The following is a 23,247-nucleotide window of genomic DNA, read 5'->3' on the forward strand; positions in this document are numbered from 1 at the left end:
CATATAAATATACAGTATAATAATAATATGGTAGGACATTAGACTATGACTATGGTAGGATTAGATTGTGAGATCCCCTGAGGACAGTCAGGGGCAGGACTGTGTACTCTGTAATGTGCTGCAGAAGAAGTCAGTGCTATATAAATACATAATAATAATATGGTAGGACATTAACTATGACTATGGTAGGATTAGACTGTGAGCTCCTCTGAGCACAGTCAGTGACATGACTATGTACTCTGTAATGTGCTGCAGAAGATGTCACTGCTATATAAATACATAATATGGTAGGACATTAGACTATGGCTATGGTAGGATTACACTGTGAGCTCCTCTGAGGACAGTCAGTGACATGACTATGTATTCTGTAATGTGCTGCAGAACATGTCACTGCTATATAAATACATAATATGGTAGGACATTAGACTAAGGCTACGGTAGGATTACACTGTGAGCTCCTCTGAGGACAGTCAGTGACATGACTATGTACTCTGTAATGTGCTGCAGAAGATGTCACTGCTATATAAATACATAATATGGTAGGACATTAGACTATGGCTATGGTAGGATTACGCTGTGAGCTCCTCTGAGGACAGTCAGTGACATGACTATGTACTCTGTAATGTGCTGCAGAAGATGTCACTGCTATATAAATACATAATATGGTAGGACATTAGACTATGGCTATGGTAGGATTAGATTGTGAGCTCCTCTGAGGACAGTCAGTGACATGACTATGTACTCTGTAAAGTGCTGCAGGAGATGTCAGTGCTATAAAAAAAAAACCTTAATTATCACTTGTATATGAGCAATTATCCATTATTGTACCTTTGTAAGAACCTTATAAACCACTGGGAGATCTACAATTACCAGCATTTCTTTGTGAAGATGAACTATAATTCCATACATGACACATACATAATCACAGTAGGACATGCTGGTACCTGTAGTTCCCCAGTGTGCACTGCAGTCTATGATTTGGTCAAAGAATAGGCAGCCTGATCAGCATCTTATACAGCAAGTCACTCTATTCACATCTTGATGACCTGGTCTCCTGCTGTGCTTCCCCCCCCCCCCCCCCCCCCTGAGCTGCAGCCAGAATTTAACCTTTTGTGTGCTCAATCAGTGACTAAAGCTTTTCATTTAGCTAGTAGTCCTGCTATTCACACGGTACCTTATCAGTCTGGAAGCCATCACATTCAGGTAATAGGGTCTGGTGAGGAAATACAAATGTCCCTAGTGCTGCAAAGTCAGTGCCCAGTAACGTAACTGTCTGGGGATTGATTTTCTCTAGCTGGAGCTCTGCACTCCTGGCATGTCTTGCATGCCTTGTTATTACCTCCTCCAAGGCTCCAACAGACATGCTCTTCTGCTGTGTTTACTTTTCCTCTTTGGCACAGGGAGGGGCGGGAGCCTCCAGCAGTCACACAGACACTCTAGATCTGGAGATAACACTAACATTAGGGAATGCCATACAAAGTGTTGTAGACAAAAGGTTTGTAGATTCCTTATTTGAGGCTGAGCAGCAAAGACTTTCGTTAGAACTTTTTATCTCCGTTCCCTAATTTTTCAGTCTCTAAGGACAGGAAAAATAAACTTTTTCTTCCCTCAAAGCGCCTGCCATAAATCTTGCGCTCTAGGCAATTAGCTGGTCAGCTGGTCTCTAGGAGCGCCTCTGGACAGGTGAGTCCATGGCTGCTCAGGCACCGGTAGTGACTGTAGTGTACCCACAGGAGGTCGTCTAGATGACTTACTCCTGGCACAGACAGAACAGGTTCCAACAAACTCTTTACAGTCAGAAACAATTGAGGGCCACCAGACACATCTGTCTAGCAACTCCTGTGTGCGGGCAACCCCTGGGTGACCTGCATTCTTATGGGCGTGAAAAACATGTAGAATCTTGAATCTGAACTAGAGTGGCACAAAGAGAACCCCATCTGGTTTCCCTTCGGGAACCTCCTGCTGAAAAGGGCTCAGCACCGATGCCCAATCCCTCCAGGTCTTAATATCAGAAGTGTCAGAGGACTGAAAAGACACCCCCTTCTACTTGAATCTCGGTAGCCCTTATAGTGACTTTCTCCAAACAATGATGACGACAATAGGAGCACCAACTTAATAATTGTCTGGAACTCCAGTCGATCTGAGGGGAGTGTTTCTTTAGCCACGGCATACCCAGAATTACAGTGGAGGTGGACATTTTGAGAATCAGGAACTGTATTTGTTCTTTATGCAACACTCCTAACTGACATACTAACACAGGAGTCTGAGTGAGTGGTTGTTTCCCCTGCAATGGTGAATCGTCCATTGCGGTAACCACCACCTGGCGTCCCACAGAAAGGAGAGGAAAACCAAATTTAACGGCAAAATCATAGGCCATTACATTAACTGCAGAACCCGAGTCTATAAAGGCCTGGGTGGAATGAACTCGACCCTCCCCGGCAATAGAACACGGGAGAAGTAAACGATTGCTTTTTAGAGGTAAGACTGGATCGCCTAGGGTAGTACCTCCAGCTACACCTAGGCGATAGAGTTTTCCGCCTTTCTGGGACAATTTGACACTATATGCCCTTTCTCTGCGCAATCAAGACAGAGTCTCTCAGCACGCCTCCTGTTCTTTTTGACCTCAGTGAGTTTGGCCTGTCCAATCTGCATTGGCTCATCCAGAGGAGGAGAGGAAGGAACAGGAGGCGAGAAAGTACCAGGAGCAATCCTCCCTGGAACTTTACCCCGAGTCTGCTTTTGATAGCGAACTCGCCGATCAATCTTGATTGCCAAGGACAAACTATGAGATAGAGTAAAGGAGGAGTGAGACCTGATTGAATACAAATCAGTCTTATTCAAAAGTACAAAACTTTATTCAAACATATGCTCATTATTAAAAACTGCAAGATAAAAATCCCACCATATAGCCCATCCCCCACCCCATCCATGCACATACCCGCCCAGGCGTCCCCTATACTCTCCCCCTCCTAAACAGAGATATGTGCACACGTGTTAATGGCTGCGCAGCCCTGCAAAAATAGATCAAAACCTTGTTATGAAAAATTGCTGCCGAATCCCTCACAAGTAAAGACTTATGGATATCATAGGAAGTTCATTTGAAAAATGGATTCCAGAGCATTCATCCAGTACATAATGATTCTTTCATGTCATATAGCCTCCTATATTGTGCATACGATCTTCCAAAGATAAATGGAGTGCTCAGCGTCCCATCAGGCTAACAAGTCACCTCAGTATAGTATATTGATATGGCAGAGTACAGTCCTGTAATATAGCATAGCACAGCACATGCAGTATGATTCCTAGGGAACTTTTAACAAACAGGCACATCAGATAGCAGCATGTGTCAGATTGAAGCAGCAGCAAGGCACATCCAGTGCTAGCCAATTCACAATGCAAAGCAAGCAGACAAGGCGCATGGCAATATTAACAATGTCTCTGTGCAGGCCGCATGTGCATGTGCAGTTGAGGTGCCCTCAGGGCTCTTACTGTATCCACCGGTCTGTTGTTGGTCTGCTGTGATAAAGCCTGGAAAGACTGGCCGAGTCTCTGAGGTATGGAGAGAGGGATGCAGCACCTGGTTTAGGCAGCATGGAGGCGTGGAGGAGAAGACCTCATGGTGGAGGACGGCGTCCTCGATCGATTTCGCCGGACTCTGCCGGCTTCTTCAGGAGGCGTGTCTCTCTGTGGACCACGCTGCGCCTATGTGCAAGCCGCCGTCCAATCCGACCGCATGTACGGCGCCTCCCGCCCCCACACCAGGGCCAATGCGAGCGGAGGGGCGGAGCGGGCAGACACGACGGGCGCGCCCAATAGCACACCCGGCGCGTCCGCCGAGCCCCGCCCCCCCGCACGCAGGCCCCGGGGAAGGGGCGGGAGACGCCAGAGCAGCCGGATCAGACGGCGGCAGCACAAGCAGACACAAGCGCTCCACATCCCATCCCAAACCAACATCACAAGAACAAAGTGACTATACAGTAGTAATCATTATTCGTAATTAGAAACCGCCTATCATATGTATATGTGGCTTTACAAAACCACGAATTTAAATAGGTAATTTAAATCACAGTACATAATTCCGCTCACTCTTACATTTTGACTACCCCCCACCATAAAAAAGGAAGAGATGTGCATGCCTGCACATCCCTGTCCAGATGGGGATCAAGCCAATTATGGCATAAACACAAATCAAGAAATTTCTTTCTCCCTAAACATCATGCGGAAAATTAGATGTGAGATGCCCCAGCAGGCAGCCCCCAAAGCCCCTCCCACTAGAAAAGCAACACATACCCTTCAGGTGTAGGATGCTGCGCCAAAACTCCCTAAGGTGGCAGAAAGGGAACATAGCTTGTGTTTTCATTGAGGCCTGGTTCCTTAGTTGCCTCCAAATCAAATATCCACCTTGCTTCACGTTGTAGAAGCAAGCGATCCATGTTACCACCTCTTGCAGAGTTATGAATTCTGTCCAGACCAACAAAACGCACATGTTGAAACCTGCCACCGTGAGCGGACTTAAAATGTTTCGCCACGGGAGTAAGGTTATTATAATTTGGACTTTTGATACTTGTGATATGTTGCGAGATGCGTGTGCGAAATTCATTCTTGGTCTTTCCCACATAAAAGGCCCCGCAAGTGCAGAGCAACAAGTAAACCACAAGAGTAGTACTACAATTTACATAGTGTGGGAAACACCAATCCCGGCCATCCGGGAGGCGGACCGATCTGCCCACCTGAATGTAACGGCATACCGAACAACCACCACAAGTATATGTACCAGTCACCTTACAGTGCTTCTTGTTGGCCCGAGGATCGACAAAATGACTGTTAACCAAAAGATCCCGTAGGGACGGTGCCCTCCGGAATGAATAGAGGGGAGTTTGTGTTAACACTGTGCTCAATTTGGCATCATTAGTGAGGATGTGCCAATGCTTATCCAATATCCTCGAAACCTCTCTATGCTGTGCCGAGAATCTGGTACAGAACCTGATTACTTCTGACCTCTCGCTGGCGGGACATCTACTTCTATCCAATAGGGCAGATCTATTACTGGCATTAGCTCTCTTATAAGCTTTGATAAGAGTCTTATTCTTATATCCTCTTTGTCTGAATCTCGATCTCAGCTGCAAGGCCTCCCTCTGAAAGGCATCATCCTCTGAACAGTTGCGTCGAATCCGCAAATACTGTCCAGTAGGGATACCATTAATGGTATGTTTTGGATGGAAACTTTCTGCTCTCAGAAGTGCATTTGTTGCCGTTTCTTTCCTATATAAACTTGTAGAGACAAGGCCCGCAGCCGAGACCGAGATCAGAAGATCCAGAAATGGAACCTCAACATGACTCATGTGCACAGTAAACCTCAAATTCCAAATGTTTTTATTAATAATTGTAATGAATTGTAGCAATAATTCTTTGCCACCCGTCCAAAAAAGCAAGATGTCGTCAATGTACCTGTGCCAGGCCAATGCGTGGCACAGGTACATTGCCAGGCCCTCATTGGAAAACAGCTCTCTCTCCCACGCCCCCAGGTACAGGTTGGCATACGACGGAGCACACGTGGTGCCCATCGCTGCCCCCTGCACCTGGAGGTAATGGGTGTCCTCAAACAAAAAGATATTGTTTCTCAAAATAAAATCCAGAAGAGTCAACAGAAACATATTATGTGCAGTATTCTGTATGCTCAACTCCCCCAAAAATATCCTAACAGCCTCCACACCCAAATCGTGTGGTATACTTGAATAGAGGGCCTCCACGTCCAGAGTCACAAGCAACACACCAGGAGGAAGCTGAAGATTTTCTAAAATCTGCAGCAAGTATGATGAATCTCGAACATATGATGGCAATGCACACACGTGCGGCTGAAGATGTCTATCTATATATGCGCTTGCCCGTTCAGTGAGAGATCCCCTACCCGATACTATCGGGCGCCCCGGGGGTTTTTTGAGGTCTTTGTGAACTTTGGGAAGTGAATAGAATGTTGGCAAAACCGGATTAAGTACCTTCAAAAACGTCACTATATCCAAATCAATTACCGTGCGGGAAAAAGCGTCATCTATTATTGCAAATAGCTCCCCCTGGCAGCGTGCAGCTCTGGACGGGGAGACCCTCACATAACAATCCTGGTTCTTCAAGATATCCAGGCACATCTCTCTGTAACGCTCGGCCCTCATCAGCACAATGTTTCCCCCTTTATCTGAGGGTTTAATGACCCATTTTTTGTTTAACATTAGCTCTGTAAGTGTGTTGCGTTCAGACAAATCCAGATTGTCACCATCTGTCTTATGTCCTCTTAGTTTGGAAATGTCCCTTTCTACCACCTCCATGAAAGTTTTCAAATTAGGGAAAAGAGAAAAAGGTGGAATTTTTTTTGAAGTGTTCCGTAGTCCCACCTCCTCTAGGGTAGGGACAAAATAAGATGCATATACATTTGTATGTTCGATTTGAGAACAAACCTTGATTGCCAAGGATATGGCCTCATCCAAGGACTTAGGCTCAGGGTGACCCAACATTAAATCGGCTTCAGCATCAGACAATCCCATCAAAAAACAATCTAGAAGAGCATACTGCCCCCATCTGGCTGACACCGCCCACCTTCTAAATTCAGCAGCGTAAGTTTCTACAGAGACATGCCCCTGTCTGAGGGTCTTAAGTATCCTCTCTCATGTCATAGCCAGGGCCGGCCCGCTCATGAGGCGGGGTGAAACTTTTGCCTCAGGCGGCAAACTTCTAGGGGCGGCACCCGCCATCCGTGGGTGCGGGGGGCCTGCCCGCCAAGCAGGAGGGGTAGCGGGCAGGATGGGGGTATTGGGCCTAGCGGTGGGGAGGGGGGTCGAGCCCCCCCCCCCCCACCCTCACCTGGGTCCCCCGATCTGCGCTCCCCTCCAGCTGTAAATAGTTAGGAAGCAGCCGATAGTAAGAGGCACGGGCAGGGAGGACTCACCTTTTCCGCGTTCCAGCGTGCGCTCCACTGAGGTCACTTCCTGCAATGCCGTCCACTTACAATACAGTGGGTGGCGTTGCAGGAAGTGACGTCAGTGGAGCGCACACTAGAGCGCAGAAGAGGTGAGTCTTCCCCGCCCGTACCTCATACTATCGGCTGCTTCCTAACTATTTACAGCTGGAGGGGAGCGCAGATCGGGGGACCCAGGCGAGGGAGGGGGGGGGTCTGACCCCCGTCCCCACCGCTAGGCCCAATACCCCTGTCCTGCCCGCTACCCCTCCATTTTTTCTAAATTTGCCTCAGGCGGCAAAAAGTCTAGGGCCAGCCCTGGTCGTAGCCAAATCGGGATCGTCATATATAACTGTCATCGCTTTGAAAAAATCCTCAACAGAGGCCAAAGCCTCACTACCCTCGGGGAGACTGTAGGCCCAAGACTGGGAATCCACAATTAATAAGGTCTTTATAAATGTAACCCTTTGACTCTCTGTACCTGAAGATACTGGACGTAACTCAAAATATGATAAGCACCGGTGCGTGAAATTTCGAAAATCAGAGCGATGCCCCGAGAATTTTTCAGGAGCGGGCATCCTGGGCTCAATGACTGGAGGGGAGGACACTTGAGCATTAGGACCCTTAAGACGGTTAACTGTCTCAGCCACCTGGTCAATCTGAGTCTGCTGTATGTTAACCGTCTTTATGAGATCGTTAACGGTCGTGGTCAAAAGTTCAACCCGATTGCACAGTGTCTCCATAATATTTTGGTCTGCTGTTCTGTAACGATTGATGTAGCAACACTGACGTCTGATTATGTGTGATCTGCAGAATCACCGATAATACAGACGCTATACCTGATTATGTGGTGATCTGCAGAATCACCAATAAAGCAAGTATAGCTAGCAGAATAGCAAGGTGAATAGTGCTTGGTGTAACAGTAACTGAATAGTTTAACTAGACCTCACCAAAGGAGCTGGTGGGCACTATTTGTACAGTAACTGAATAGTTTTGCTAAACCTCACCAGAGGAGCTGGTGGGTACTATAGTACACAGTAATAGATTAATGGACTAGATATCACCAGAGGAGCTGATGAGTACTAGCAAGGAGCACTTCACCAGTGACAGGGTTCACTGGTGAGTAGAATGGACAGACAGGCTAGGATCAGTAACAGGCGGGCAGGTACAGTACAAAATCGACAAGCAAGAGAGTAGTGAGATGATATCAGGCAGAGTTCAGCAACAGAGTCAGATGGGCAGAAGTACAGAATCGATAAGCAAGAGCAGGGTCAGAGGATAGGCAGAGTCATACACAGAATCTCAAATATACAATAATACAATACTCCTAGTCTTGTGTGAAATCCCTGGTTTCCTCCCATATCAAAGCACACCGGATACTATCTAAGGTCTGAGCGCTAGCACATAAGTATTCGCAACAGCAGACAGGTTGCGAGTGAAGACTGAAGGCTTTTGAAGCGGAGGAGACCTCACGGCTGCGCCCACCACCAATCAGCCAATCCTGAGCGCCGTGAGTCTCCTCTGACGTCAGCCGACCAGCCAGTCAGCTGACGTGCCTCCTCCCCGCATAAAGGTCCTGTCTCCGCGCGCGCCCGCGCGATAAAGCAACCCTATGAGTAATGGACAACCCCGTCCTTGGCGTACTAGACGCCAGAGGATCGGGCGAAGTCCCAGAGCGGTAAGCGAGGCAGCTGCGGAGACACCCTGCGTGCCCGCAGCCACTGCTTCCGTGGATGTTACACATGGTAACCTAAGCTAAGCAAGTATCATAAAGTTATTATAGCACTGCTCACATTACCCATCTACCCAAGGTTGCACTAATTGTGCAACGCATGGTACTCTGCTGGCATTAGCACTGGTTATATTGCCCTGCACTGCCTGTGCATGGCAATATTAGCGGCAGTTCAGGTTATATCCTATTCACTTTTCTCCTGAGTAGATACTGCATTTTCAAACTTCATCAATAAAATACTTTTAAAGCTCCCCAAGCAAGAAATGACCCAAAATGAGTTTGATAGTCCCGTTTTATCTAATTTTTAGTACTTTTTTCAATTGCTGAGTGCTGAAAAATGTTTCGTTTTTTTTTTTAGAAAAGATGAGAAATTATCTTCTTGGAGAAAACTCAAGAGAAAAGTTAATAGGATATGGCCCACAGTATATTAGTGCACATTGTGATGCCTGTCTTATTTCCTGAGTCTTGTTGAAAATTTCCAGGTCTTGTATCTAAGGACATTGAACCCCAGTATCATTATCAATGCATTTTTCAGTCTGCATTTGTGTTCACTCTTTGATCATCTCTTACTGGCTTCCATTTTTCTCAAATTAAGCACCCTTCTGAGTTTAATATTTCCTGCTACTTTTTAGGTCTGAAAATATCCAGTAAAAGCCAAACACAACATGGGCCTTACAGATTCATTACCCACAGACAGGATGTGTGCCTGTATTGCCCCACAGCTGCCAATCCAATTCAAATATTCATTTTCAGCAGAGAAACAGACTGAGGAGAGACATCACAGCAATATGCCGATAGATATTCACTGATGTTTCTCTGCTGGCAGAAAACAGAGGCTATCATAACCTAGGGGATCCAATAATGCTTGAAGAAATATTGTCCCTTCTGATTTCATTACACTCAGGGCTGACTTACTAAGGAAGTGCTGGGAAGTATCGGGGAATAAAGCTGTGTTTACTTCAAACATTCAATCATGTCCATGGGAATTAAAAAAGTGGAACTTCTCTGAAGATGATTGACTTTTCCAGTGAAAAAGCTTCACATCTATCGCCACTGACAGGGAAGAAATAGTATTGATTTCCATGCAAAACTAAAGTATCAATCCCTGATATACTTGTAGCTGTGAAGCTATATAGAGTGGTACAATATGTAAATCAAAGAACATTATTAAACAAGTATTCCATTAGCGTATTATAAAAACATAATTTTAATAAATCCAACAAAGCAATTGGATTAATCAATAAATGTAGTATAAGGCCCAGTGCACACAAAAAAGCGCTAGTGTAATCGCAACACTTTTTGAAGTTTTTTTAGAGCGATTCTAGGCATGTGCAGAGTGATTTTCTACACATGCCTAGCGTTTTCTGGAGTGTTTTGGCGTAGCATTTTTTATTACAGTTTAGCTGTAACTGAATAGCTTCTGTAACAAAAACGCTTGGAAAATCACTCTGATCTAGTGCTTTTCAGAGCGATTTTCCACTTTCCAATACTTACCATCAACGCTGAATTGTCTCAGAAATCATCAAAAATGCTGCAGGACCCGAGTTTGCGTTTGGGGAAATGACGGGGGCGTTTTGGGGAAATAACGAACCGCTCTGGTGTGCTCCATCCCATTGAAGTACATTAGCCAAGCGGTTTTCAAAGCGCAAGTGTGTTTGCTCAGAACCGCTTTTGGTGTGCACCAGCCCTAAGACATGGAGGTTGATTTACTAAAGATACCGTGCTGTAGCAGCACGGGTTAACACAAGTGAGCGTTTGCGCGGTCCTGTCAGCATAGCGTGCACTCTTAACTTACGCGTGATCCTTCCTACTGTCACGAGATGTGATGGTAGCGCAACCACAATACTTCACTAGTGCAGCCGCTAGTGCTTGCTTGTATTAAGCCTCGCTGCTTGAGTGCGGTATCTTTAGTGACTCACCCTCATGGTGAGCAGTCACAATACTATAATGTACATATATGCATCCAAATAGTTCTTCTTGGGCAAAATCTAGAGTGTGTACAGTTTTCAGGGCTCTTGCACACTACAGGCGATTCCAATTCCGATTTGTGATTTTGATGCAATTTTACATGCGATTCCAATTTGCAATTTTTAATCGGTACTGCGTGCTGCATTTTTTTCTGCATTTTTCTTCTTGCTTAGATAGCATCCAGGGAAAATCAGAATCACAAATCGGAATCGCATATCGGATTTGCAGTGTGCAGGGGGCCTAATTTAGTTTGTGTACAGGTTTCATCTAGTGTGTGTACAGGTTTCATCTTGCGTGTGTACAGGTTTCATCTAGTGTGTGTACAGGTTTCATCTAGTGTGTGTACAGGTTTCATCTTGTGTGTGTACGGGTTTCATCCAGTGTGTGTACAGGTTTCATCTGGTGTGTGTACAGGTTTCATCTAGTGTGTGTACAGGTTTCATCTTGTGTGTGTACGGGTTTCATCTAGTGTGTGTACAGGTTTCATCTAGTGTGTGTACAGGTTTCATCTAATGTGTGTACAGGTTTCATCTAGTGTGTGTACAGGTTTCATCTAGTGTGTGTACAGGTTTTCCCAGATGGAGACTGCCCACTCATCCTGCCCCCTCCCCTCTCCATAAAACAGCAGACAGCTGAGCGATATTTCTTGAGGGCTCTTTCACATTAGATAATGCGTGCACAAACCCGATTTCATACATGCCTTATGACGTCGGCAAGTTGCGGTTCGACCCTGATTAGGGACACTAGTTCTAATTCCCCCGACGGGAAAACACAGACGCAAGACGATTAAAAGCTTCCTGGTGTGTTACAACCTAATGCTCTGGAACGCTTTGTCTAATGTGAAAGGTAACATAAAAGTCAACAGACTTTCATGTTATCCCGCTTACCGCATCCTAGGAGCGATCCGTCAAAATGCACGGATCAGCTCCTAGTGTGAAAGAGGCCGTACAGCAAATGTTTTTATACACTGTCACCAAAATAAATAAACAATTATTTCGGGCAACAGACATTTAAAGTGTTGGGTGGTTTCAGAGTGCATTAGAGAGTGAAGGCCAGCATAGCAGTCAGGAAAGCAGCACTTAAAAAAAAGAGAATAAAGATATCACAGCCTCTATTTCCTTCTCACTGAAGCTTTCCTTTAGTTTATCAGCATAGCTGCCATGGCTTCAATGGATAGCAGATATTTCTTCACTTAAGCAGTAATGTTGTACTCACCAAAGGTTCATATATGAGATCCATTTTGTAGTTTGGATTACAGAGGATTATACAGAGTTGGAAACACCAGATAATCTCCTAAAGGAAAAAAAAGACATCATATGAAAATAATGAACAAACACAATAAGGTCTGTTAAAGGTCAGCAAATATTATCTTTTAAGAGCCAACAAAACATGCCTTTAGAGCACACCTGGCTGTAAAAAACGCAATTTCGGATATAATGTTTTAAAGGGACTCTGAGCACCTCTCATGGGCATGCCTTTAAGCCAGACGACTTCCAACGAAGTCGTGCTATGACCACTCTGGAGGAGCCTCTTGCAATGGCCGTGCGTGTCACTTCCTCTTCCTGCTTCATTCAGTGATGCACTTCTCTAACAGAGAAGACAGGATTGACCCGGACGTTATAACATAGCCAAGATGGCAGCCACAATTTTTAAATTGAAATCGAACGAAAACTATTTGGTGTAGAACGGCAATTCAGGCATAAAATAAAAGCGAAGAGCACAAGCTACAGAAAGGTATGCACCTTTAAGTACTTTGCAGTACTGGTCAGAGTCTTACCAGGTGCAATACCAAGTGCAACGACGGGTCCGCCGGACCCTCCCGCTGCGTGGTCTTTAGCCGACAGTAGTGCGTGTCTACAGTCTGTTGGTGGACTGATAAGGCTGTTTCTTAACGATCGTTCAGAAACAGCCTTATCAGTCCGCCGACAGCGCGTACACACACGCTACTGTCGTATAAAAGACCGCCCGGCGGACCCGGCGTTGCATCTGGTATGGCGTGTGTACACAGCTTTAAAGGCATGCCCATAAGAGGTGCTCGGAGTCCTTTTAAAGGTGAGCTGTAGTCAAAAAAAAATGTAAAGAAGTAAAATTGTTTTTTGTTTTTTTACAATGATCATTTATAATCTATTTAGTCAGTGTTTGCCCATTGTAAAATCTTTCCTCTCCCTGATTTACTTTCTGAAATTTCTATTGGCAACTACTACTGGCAGGTGATCTCTGCAAAATGTTCTAAAGCCAGTAAAAAAGATCTCTAGTCTCCCAGAATACTCTGGTGGGGAGAATTCTGCATAATAAACAGCCTAATCTATGCCTCAGTTGTAGGCTGGGGCTACATACCAATATAGAGCAATATATAGTTATAGGAAGTGTTTCTGATGCTGATTCACCGCAGGAGACGTCGAAAGTCTTCAGGAACCCAACACGAGCGCAGTATGGAGCGGCCCGTCTTCGGGAGAAGTCGAGCTCCCAAAGACTTCTGAAGCCTCCTCCGGCGGCAGAGAGCAATATTTGACCGATCAATCAAATACTGGTACTGGGGGTGACAGTGCACGCATGAGGGGACCATGAGTGGAACAGGAAGGCTCTATAAGACCCAGAGCCTTCCCTCTCCTTAGGTAAGTATTTGTTTGTTTTTAGGTTCCCATTAACTTAAAAGTGTTTTAAATTACTTATAACAATTTCTACAATGCTGTAACAAAATATGTATTGAAAAAGTATGGTATATTTTGTACATGAAGACAACTTTGTATCTCTGAAACATTGTAGCTTGAGCCATTTGTAAGACAGGGACTGCCTTTATTTTATACCCCACTGAATAAGGATTTACTGCAAACGCCTGTTGTGCAAAAACCGCATTTACCCATAAGTCCCTTCTGTTGCATAAGTCCTAATATCTTGGAATGTGACACATTTAATTTGGAGTTTTCCTTTGGTCTTCTTTCATCTCAGAAGTACCGCCACCAGTCTAACTAGATTCTTAAGTTTCATAGCCAGAGTGTCACCTTTAATTTCTTAATTAAAGCTTTTCTCGGTTTACAAAACACATTTGATCATACATGCACTGAAGCACTTGACTTTAGCAGGTTCGAATTAGGGTTTCATGGCACTGAATGTATGAACAGATACAACAGGCATCATTTGAATCCACGCTACCTCATCCATTCCCACATCATATATTCTTATTACCAGACGTCTTTCATTTAGCTAATTACAATATAGCTGTGAGAGAAAGTTTGCACTTTCCTCCTTGGCAAGCCTTGTGATGACTCGCCTGTAACACAGACCTGTCATTTCTTAAAGCTAATATTCTCCCTGTGCAACAGCCACTTATTTTGTTTCCTGTAGACTAAGGCCTGGTACACACCTGCAACCTTGATTGGCCAATCACTGACCAAATGTACCTCCTCCATGAAGTATGAGAGTTTGCCTGCACAATCTGCTCATAGCATTCAAAATGTGTTGATTCTCAGATCATAATTCCTTGATCAAAAGAACAAAGAACCAATTCCATGCAATTATATTCAAAAAGTTACAAATGTTTATTTGATAGCCAAAAAAAAGAGTCATTCGACTTTAAAAACAATTAAAATTATAACAAGGACCGAACAGCCCATGTCATTCAACCACAGGGGATAATACAGATACAGCAAGGACAAGACCTCTCCAGCAGGGGCTGCAATAGCCCATACAGGAGTATGACCCGGGTCATACAGTAAACGTACAGCATGCAATAATTACAGTGTACACAAAAGTGCTACATGAAAGCAACAACCATCAGTTTTTACACAATAAATAGTATTAAAGTGCAACAATATTAATATACAGTGGGTTGCAAAATTTTTCGGCCCCCTTGAAGTTTTCCACATTTTGTCATATTACTGCCACACACATGAATGAATTTTATTGGAATTCTACATGAAAGACCAACACAAAGTAGTGTACACGTGAGAAGTGGAACGAAAACCATACATGATTCCAAACATTTTTTTACAAATAAATAACTGCAAAGTGGTGTGTGCATAATTATTCGGCCCCCTTTTATCTGAGTGCAGTCAGTTGCCTATAGACATTGTCTGATGCGTGCTAATGACTAAATAGAGTGCACCTGTGTGTAATCTAATGTCAGTACAAATACAGCTGCTCTGTGAGGGCCTCAGAGGTTGTCTAAGAGAATCTTGGGAGCAACAAAACCATGAAGTCCAAAGAACACACAAGACAGGTCATGGATCAAGTTATTGAGAAATTTAAAGCAGGCTTAGGCTACAAAAAGATTTCCAAAGCCTTGAACATCCCAAAGAGCACTGTTCAAGCGATCATTCAGAAATGGAAGGAGTATGGCACAACTGTAAACCTACCAAGACAAGGCCATCCACCTAAACTCACAGCCTGAACAAGGAGAGCACTGATCAGAAATGCAGTCAAGAGGCCTATGGTGACTCTGGACGAGCTGCAGAGATCTACAGCTCAGGTGGGAGACTCTGTCCATAGGACAACTATTAGTCATGCACTGTACAAAGTTGGCCTTTATGGAAGAGTGGCAAGAAGAAAGGCATTGTTAACAGAAAGCATAAGAAGTCCCGTTTGCAGTTTGCCACAAGCCATGTGGGGGACACAGCAACCATGTGGAAGAAGGTGCTCTGGTCAGATGAGACCAAAATGGAACTTTTTGGCCAAAATGCAAAATGCTATGTGTGGCAGAAAACTAACAGAAAACTAACACTGCACATCACTCTGAACACACCATCCCCACTGTCAAATATGGTGGTGGCAGCATCATGCTCGGGGGGTGCATCTCTTCAGCAGGGACAGGAAAGCTGGTCAGAGTTGATGGGAAGATGGATGGAGCCAAATACAGGGCAAACTTGGAAGAAAACCTCTTGGAGTCTGCAAAAGACTTGAGACTGGGGCGTAGGTTCACCTTCCAGCATGACAACAACCCTAAACATAAAGCCAGGGCAACAATGGAATGGTTTAAAACAAAACATATCTTTGTGTTAGAATGGCCCAGACAAAGTCCAGATCTAAATCCAATCGAGAATCTGTGGCAAGATCTGAAAACTGCTGTTCACAAACGCTGTCCATCTAATCTGACTGAGCTGGAGCTTTTTTGCAAAGAAGAATGGGCAAGGATTTCAGTCTCTAGCTGTGCAAAGCTGGTAGAGACATACCCTAAAAGACTGGCAGCTGTAATTGCAGCAAAAGGTGGTTCTACAAAGTATTGACTCAGGGGGCGGAATAATTACGCGCACCCCACTTTGCAGTTATTTATTTGTAAAAAATGTTTGGAATGATGTATGATTTTCAATCCACTTCTCATGTGTACACCACTTTGTATTGGTCTTTCATGTGGAATTCCAATAAAATTGATGCATGTTTGTGGCAGTAATGTGACAAAATGTGGAAAACGTCAAGGGGGCCGAATACTTTTGCAAGCCACTGTAATAGGAATAGAAGTGAATAGCCCCAATGCAATGGCAGTGTAAACACTAGAATAGGATACTACCTGCTGTATGAACATACAAACCCAGGAGAAAATGAGGGCTGGAGAAGAGTCCATGCAATGATAATTCCTTCAATCCACAAAGAAGCTGCGATCACAATCCTGACTTCCTAATAAGGGTAAAGGATTTCCCTGTAAAGAAATCTGAATATAGTGCAATATTGCTTGATATGAGAACCACCCAGTGTTGGGAAGTCAGGATTGTGATCGCAACTTCTTTGTGGATTGAATCATCATTGGAGAGTGTGTGTGCTCGGGCGAAGTCTGCAGACCCCTACCTATGCTGGTGACATTGGTGCTAAATATATATAAATATATATATATATATATATATATATATATATATATATATATATATATATCGGTCAAGTGCTGTGGAGCGCAGTCCTTTTTTTGCCTTTTGGGGTATTGGTGATTGAATGATAATTCCTTAATGCATAGCATGGCTAAAACAGCCACTTCATCAGAAGGATCTGTGTGAATGACTATCAAATAAACTTTTGTAACTTTTTAAATATAATTGGATGGAATTGGTTCTTTGTTTTTTTGATCAAGGAATTATGATATGATAGTGGTGCTTTTTACAGGGAAATTCTTTCTTCAGTTCTATCCATATCTCTTCCCTAGCACACCGTGCATAGCCATAATTATTGTTCTTGTAGTGGTGCGCACCTGTTGCACTCGAGTGCACATTCATCGGCTTGAAGACAGGCTGCTGCCCGAAACAGCATTAGGCCAGTGTCTGTCGCCATGCTTTGAGACACATTTTGTCTGGGAAGTGTGGATCTTGGACTCTATGCCCTCACAGACTATTTATACAAGTCAGCCAGCATGCACTTGATAGACTTTGGGTGTCTTTGGCGCCTATCTACTGCAAGTTGCTGGTCCTTGTTGTACACAAAGTGCATTCATGGAAACTTTTTTGTATTAAAAGAGCTTAACGTTTTGCAACATATTACTAAGTGTGCTGATCCTTCTGCTATACAAACCTGGCGAGGTCGGCATCTGCAACGGAGGGGTTTCCGGCGGGCCTAACACACTCTTGTGCAGTGCACAATAATTCTCGGACATTGGATGGAAGTTGGGGGTGTCAAAATAGAAATGTTATGTATAGGATTGTCTGTGTTCCATATAGATATCTGGTTCTTAGCTACACATTCTGTATAGCTTATGAAACGACTCTGTTGTTATTCATGATACTTGTCGTTTTGGCTCGGGTGGTGGGCACGCTGGCTCGGGGGGATTAGTAAATTGTTTGTTTTGGAAAAAAATAAATGTTATGTATGACAGGTCTGATGCAATGGACACGCCAGAAATTGTAGGAGCAAGTGTTCCATGCTGTGGATGTTCCAGTGCATCCGCAGTGGGAACCGAGCGCAAGTCTGCAGAACACCAAAATGTAGAGCAGCATGCAAAACAATACAGGGAAGAATACAGACAATACTGGGAATGTCGTATAAATTACTTCAAGTCAATGTGTATATGGAGGATTTTCCAAGAACATACTTTTTCACCCAACCAATACCATCAGCCAAATGCAATACACTTCACATCAGGAGCTCCTGGGAATTTGGATATTCTACTTATGTTTCCTTCATCTGGTCGCTCCAGGTTTTAGGTCAACTGATATTCTCCAGAGCAAGGCCTAGAATGCTAGAATGGTGCCTTTAAAAATATGAACATCCTGATTACATTATCATTCAAGCCCTGCTGCACTCTACTAGCAGCAGACCTATTGGAAGAGGTTAATGCTGTACCACCTGTCTGTAGGAAAGAGGATTACTTTTCCTATGATCTCTAATGTTAAAACCCAGCTGGCAACAATGAACCCTGCAAGCTGGTGTCACTTTGTTCAATGTCCACCAATGACCATGGAAGTAACAGAATGACAGAAACTTTCTCCTGTTGTCATTTTATTACAAAAAAATGTTATTTTGCAGGAAAATACAAGTGATAATAAACAAGCAAAGGCACAACAATATCTTAATTTATCTTTATACATATACAGTCTCTTCTTGGGTTTCATTTTTTTCTCACTGCCCACCAGCTACAGATAAACTTCAGTGATACTGATATGCTGCACAGGGAGAAAAGCTGACAAAATCTGGACTACATCCTATTCGTTGTGTACTGAGCCCTGAGACTCCATGCTAGGCTGGGGTTTGGGTGAGATGAAGGCTTGCATAAGGTTTTACAGCTTCCCCCCTGAAGCGTTTGGGAAATAGAAATCCTTCATGCTTTCTTGGATTGCTCAGAACACTGAAGCTGGCCCCACATTCCAGATGCCAAATTATCCCCTTGGTGACAGATCAATGCATACATGGCCGACTATGCGTCATAATGTTATTTTTATCTTCGGGGACACTTAGCAATTGTCGGGAAATTACCAACCCAATCAACTGATTTTTGGTGAGAAATCAGGGAAGAGTATCTGCAATAAATGAAAGTTTCTATGGACATACAATTCATTATGTCAGCTAGTCAGTTAGATCAGTGATCATCTCATTTACAGCTTTGTGAATGTGAAAATATTATCGGTGAAGATATTCAGAATTAAAGTGTAAGCTCAAATGGACAAGGCTCTCTGTCACGCTCTGTAATGCGATATTACTGAAAGTGTATAGATTGCCATTTCTTTTGCTGTGTGAGCTGCATACTTGTACATTACAGTATCTGTATTATTAATATTTTTATCATGTAAATTATATGTGATAATTATGATGATGAAGATGATAATGAAGTATTTCGGCATGCAATATACAGTTAAAATATGTAAAGAGTAAAGTGAAGCAGGCACTCCATCAAGTGCTGGCTGCTTGATGAAATGACATAGGCAATGTCAAACCACTTGCAATACACGAACAGAGACCATCAGCACACCAAATGAGATGCACTGCACTTTATTGTGCAGTATCTCACATCAGAAAACCCGACAATTGTTTCGGGCCTCGCAGGGACCCCTTTATCAAGGTGTGTGGTTAAAATATCTAGGGATGCTCATTTGGATTCTTTGAAATGAAATTTCCTCATTTCCAATCAGAAATGTGCATTTCCAATCGGAAAACAGAAATCGTAAATGAGATTTCTGCAGAAATACCACCGCATTACGGCAACTCTGTAATTTTAGCCCAATCACAGAACTCAGAAGCATTGGACCAAAAAGAGAATCCAGAGTCAACTTGGAAGTATTTGGCCAATCAGAGAATGCAAAAAATGGGGAAAAAAATATTCCTCAGAAATCTGAATTCGGCAGATTCGGTAATCGCCATTGGCTGAAATCGGAATTTCCATAGAATCGGAAATCAGCATTTCCGACCATACCTAAAAATAACTTATAAATAGAGTACTTCAACCCCAAATAGATAATGCTTGTGCAATGCAGTAATGATTTTGCCCTACTAAAGAGTTCTGAGAATCCCAGTTTAACTGATGTATATAAGTGCTCCCCTTTCACATCAGTGTATTTTCCATAAACAGCGTTGCTGTGGCTATTACCTTTTAGTTTGACATGTTCCCCATACCACTTCTAATCTTTCTATTCCCTCCAACCCCCCAATTTCAGTGATACTCACATAGCTGTGATCTGAATCCTTTAACTATAATCTGACATATCTGCCGGACCCTAAATTACACCTCCCTCCAAGTTGTGAAGAGGGGGAGTAATATTTAATGCCGCTGGGGAGTTTAGCAGCAGCAGGAAGATCTGTCATTCATCTTGCCCTGTGCCCAACTCAACGACGGTGTACTAATACGTACGTGTGGAGTGCCCATCATGGTGCCCCAAACATCTACTGACAGCTACCTCCCACTAAAACAATCAGGCCTGGCCAAGCCAGTGCCTGGACCAATATGCAGCACCACAGACACACTCTTCTCAGGCCAGCCCCCAGCAGCCCATAGCAGGCTGGGTTTCTGTCTGTTAGCAGGCACACAGCTGTGCTGTTGTGTCAGGAAATGGAGTGCAGGGCATTAGCTTCCTGCTCCTCTCTTGTCTACTTTTCTATTGACTGGCTCTGTCTCTACTACTACCCCCAACCTAGAGCCTTATAGTTCGGGGGCAGTGACAACATGCTGAACAAGGGGACCCTTGCTTTCTGCACCAGACCAACAAGGAAACCACATTGAGCAGCTAAGCAGACAAGGGCGACTGAGGCACATTCACAGGATGGAGGAGAGAGAGAATCCATATGTGGGGTAATGTTTGCTGCATTTCATTTGTAGTGTAACATTTTCTGCATTTCATATGTAGAATAAAGTTTCCTGCATTTCATATGTGGGGTTACATTTGCTACTTTTCATGTGTATGGTAAGGTTTGCTGCATTTCATATGTAAGGTAATGTTTGCTACATTTCATATGTGTAGGATATCATTTGTTACTTTACATATGTGAGGTAGTGTTTGCTGCATTTCTTATGTGGGATAACACTTGCTGCATTTAATATGTGGGGTAATGGCTGTGTCATTTCATGTGTGAGGTAAAGTTTGCTGTTTGTCATATCTGGGTAACTTTTGCTCAATTTCACATGTGAGGTAATATTTGCTGCATTTTAAGTTTAGGGTTACGCTTGCTGCATTTCATATGTAAGGTAATGTTTGCTGCATTTCAAAGGCAAGGTAACATTTGCTGATTTTCATATGTGTGTTATCCTTTGCTGCATTTTATATGTGAAGTAATGTTTGCTGCATTTTATGTGTGGGGTAACATTTGATGCTTTCCATGTGTGTGGTAACATTTCTGCATTTCATATGGGGGGTAGCATTTACTGAATTTCCAACGTGGGGTGTGTGATTTTTTTTGTAGGGGAGAACAATTACCTTTAGGGTCACTTTGCCTAACTGGTTTGAAAGGAAACTCAGGCCAACTGCCTTTGAGTTACACCGTTACATACTGTAACAATTCACTCACATCATGTCATACGCACACCCACTTTCCCCCTGTACCCTTTCTTGGTTTACCAGGTTGTCCTGGATGTATCTGCATCCTAACAACAATCCTGGGTATAAGGTTTAGAGGGAGGAAGGCGAGATCTACAAGGCTGTTAAACTAGAAAAGAGCATCTACAGCACTGCTTCACATATAATACAAACTGTTGGTAAAGAGGAAGTGTTTGTAAACAATACACAGGCAGGGAGTATTATTTTTTATGTACAATAAATTCATGTTACTGGTTCACTTAAAGAGAACCCGAGGCGAGGTTCTAACAATGAAATCCCCATACAGAGGCTGGGTCTGCCTATAGAGCCCAGCCTCTGTTGCTATTTAGATTCCCCCTAACTTCCCCCCTGCTCTCAGCAAGACCCCATAATTCACAGCCGCGCTGTGCGGCTGTGTTTACTTTTGTAACGTCAGTCTCCACTCTCCCTGCCTCCTGCAGAGCTCCGGTCAACGCCCGCATCCCTTCCCTCCAATCAGCGTGGAGGGAAGGGACGTGGATGGGGACCAGAGCGATGCAGGAGGTGGGGGAAAGCGGAGACTGGCATTACAATGGTAAACTCAGCGCAGCTGTGAATTATGGGGTCTCGCTGAGAGCAGGGGGAAGTTAGGGGGAATCTAAATAGCAACAGAGGCTGGGCTTTATAAGCAGACCCAGCCTCTGTATGGGGATTTCATTGTTAGAACCTCACCTCGGGTTTCTTTTTAATCTTAACTTTTACTTAATTTTTTAGTGCAGCTAAGGAAAACACATGGTGCCACTAAAATATACTAAAACTGCAGTAGCAAAAACAAAATTACAGCAAAAAGTTTTTCTTAAATGAAACATAAAAAAACTTTACTGATAAAAATGAATTTCAACAGTCAGTGAAGCTATATAACCCTTATTCCCGAGCAATTCACATAAAACTGTACGCATGGCCTTCTCCGAGCCTCTGAGCAGATAGATATATGAAGTAGTGGAGCCATTGCAAAGACGTCATTTATAAAATACAGAAAGTATATGCTGTAAAGAGAACTCCAATGATAATAACATTGACGATGTGTTGTTATATTTATGAGGATCCTTCACAGTGAACATTAGAATCAATGAAAAGTGTTCCTTAGCAACAGGGAATAAATACAAGAGGAAAGTACACTAGTACCTGACAATGCCAGTGCTGAATTATTAAATAGCATTTGCAACTAAGGAAAGGAACATAGACCTGGTGGAAATAAAAGCATTCATTACCTGGCCTTGCTTTTCTATAACTTAGATGCTGTGGCAAATGATCGTAACAAAAAAATAATAAAAAAAAAGGCTGTAATGCAGTATTCATGATTCATTTTATATCTATTCACACCCACTAACTTAAGCATAGGTGTTCATTACAATACCACATTAAATATTATTTCACGCAGCTGCAAATGTGCCTGTACATGACAGCTGCAATGAAAAGAAAAATACAGATTATAGCTTTGATTTCTATTGCCTTGTACATTAATACTAGGCTGAAAGCCACCATGACCTTGAGTATCCTGTTGTGTACAGAAATGGCAAACGCTTTTATTCCATGCTATCAGCGATGTTCGAGAGCACTTAGCACTAACACTGTGCAAGCTGTGCATGATCTCTTGCATTCACTTGTTGGTATACTACAATTTACATGTGTTCTCTGCTAGTAAACAAGCTGCAGAGTATAAATCTATGTGCGCAGATTATATAGTTGCACAAGGTTTGTGGTCTCCTCTTCTGCGATCAGCCAAACTGTTGCGCCCCAACTCTTCCCAATCCATTGAAGGGACTGAAACAGACAGGGGCGTATCTGGGTCATATTGAGCCCATGGCAAACACGGAAATTGCGAACCCCCCCCCCCCCCCCCCCGCCACCGGTCAGAACCCCCTTCCCCTAAAAACAACATCCTTTCTTGTGTACATGTGTTGTGGTTGCTTGTGTTTTTTGGCTTGGGATATTGCTTAAGTTACTTTACTGTAAATATCTCTTCTTATTCCCTCAATGGGCTCTATTCACAAAACCATGTGCGGTAATGTTTTTTTGGTCGTAAACATACCGCCTGCGGAAAACACAGAAAAATTTCCACATTCACAAAAAATGTTCCGCATGTTTCCCGCATGCGGGAACAATGCGTAAAAAAATTTGGGAAACATGCGTAATTACATAGTAAA

The 23,247-nt window shown here is 43.5% G+C and overlaps 1 protein-coding gene across 3 annotated transcripts in view; it reads right to left on the reverse strand.

Annotated features, from left to right (window-relative positions):
• The window catches only part of LOC137570407 (FHF complex subunit HOOK-interacting protein 1A-like), a 411,883-nt gene that overhangs the window by 290,204 nt on the left and 98,432 nt on the right, over positions 1–23,247 (reverse strand). For all 3 annotated transcript variants that reach the window (XM_068279087.1, XM_068279101.1, XM_068279085.1), the window contains one exon: positions 11,862–11,939. The gene's annotated coding sequence lies outside the window, so the exon portion shown is untranslated. The remainder of the gene's footprint in view (positions 1–11,861; positions 11,940–23,247) is intronic.

Source organism: Hyperolius riggenbachi, chromosome 1 (assembly GCF_040937935.1).
Source record: "Hyperolius riggenbachi isolate aHypRig1 chromosome 1, aHypRig1.pri, whole genome shotgun sequence".
NCBI classification, from domain to species: Eukaryota; Metazoa; Chordata; class Amphibia; order Anura; family Hyperoliidae; genus Hyperolius; species Hyperolius riggenbachi.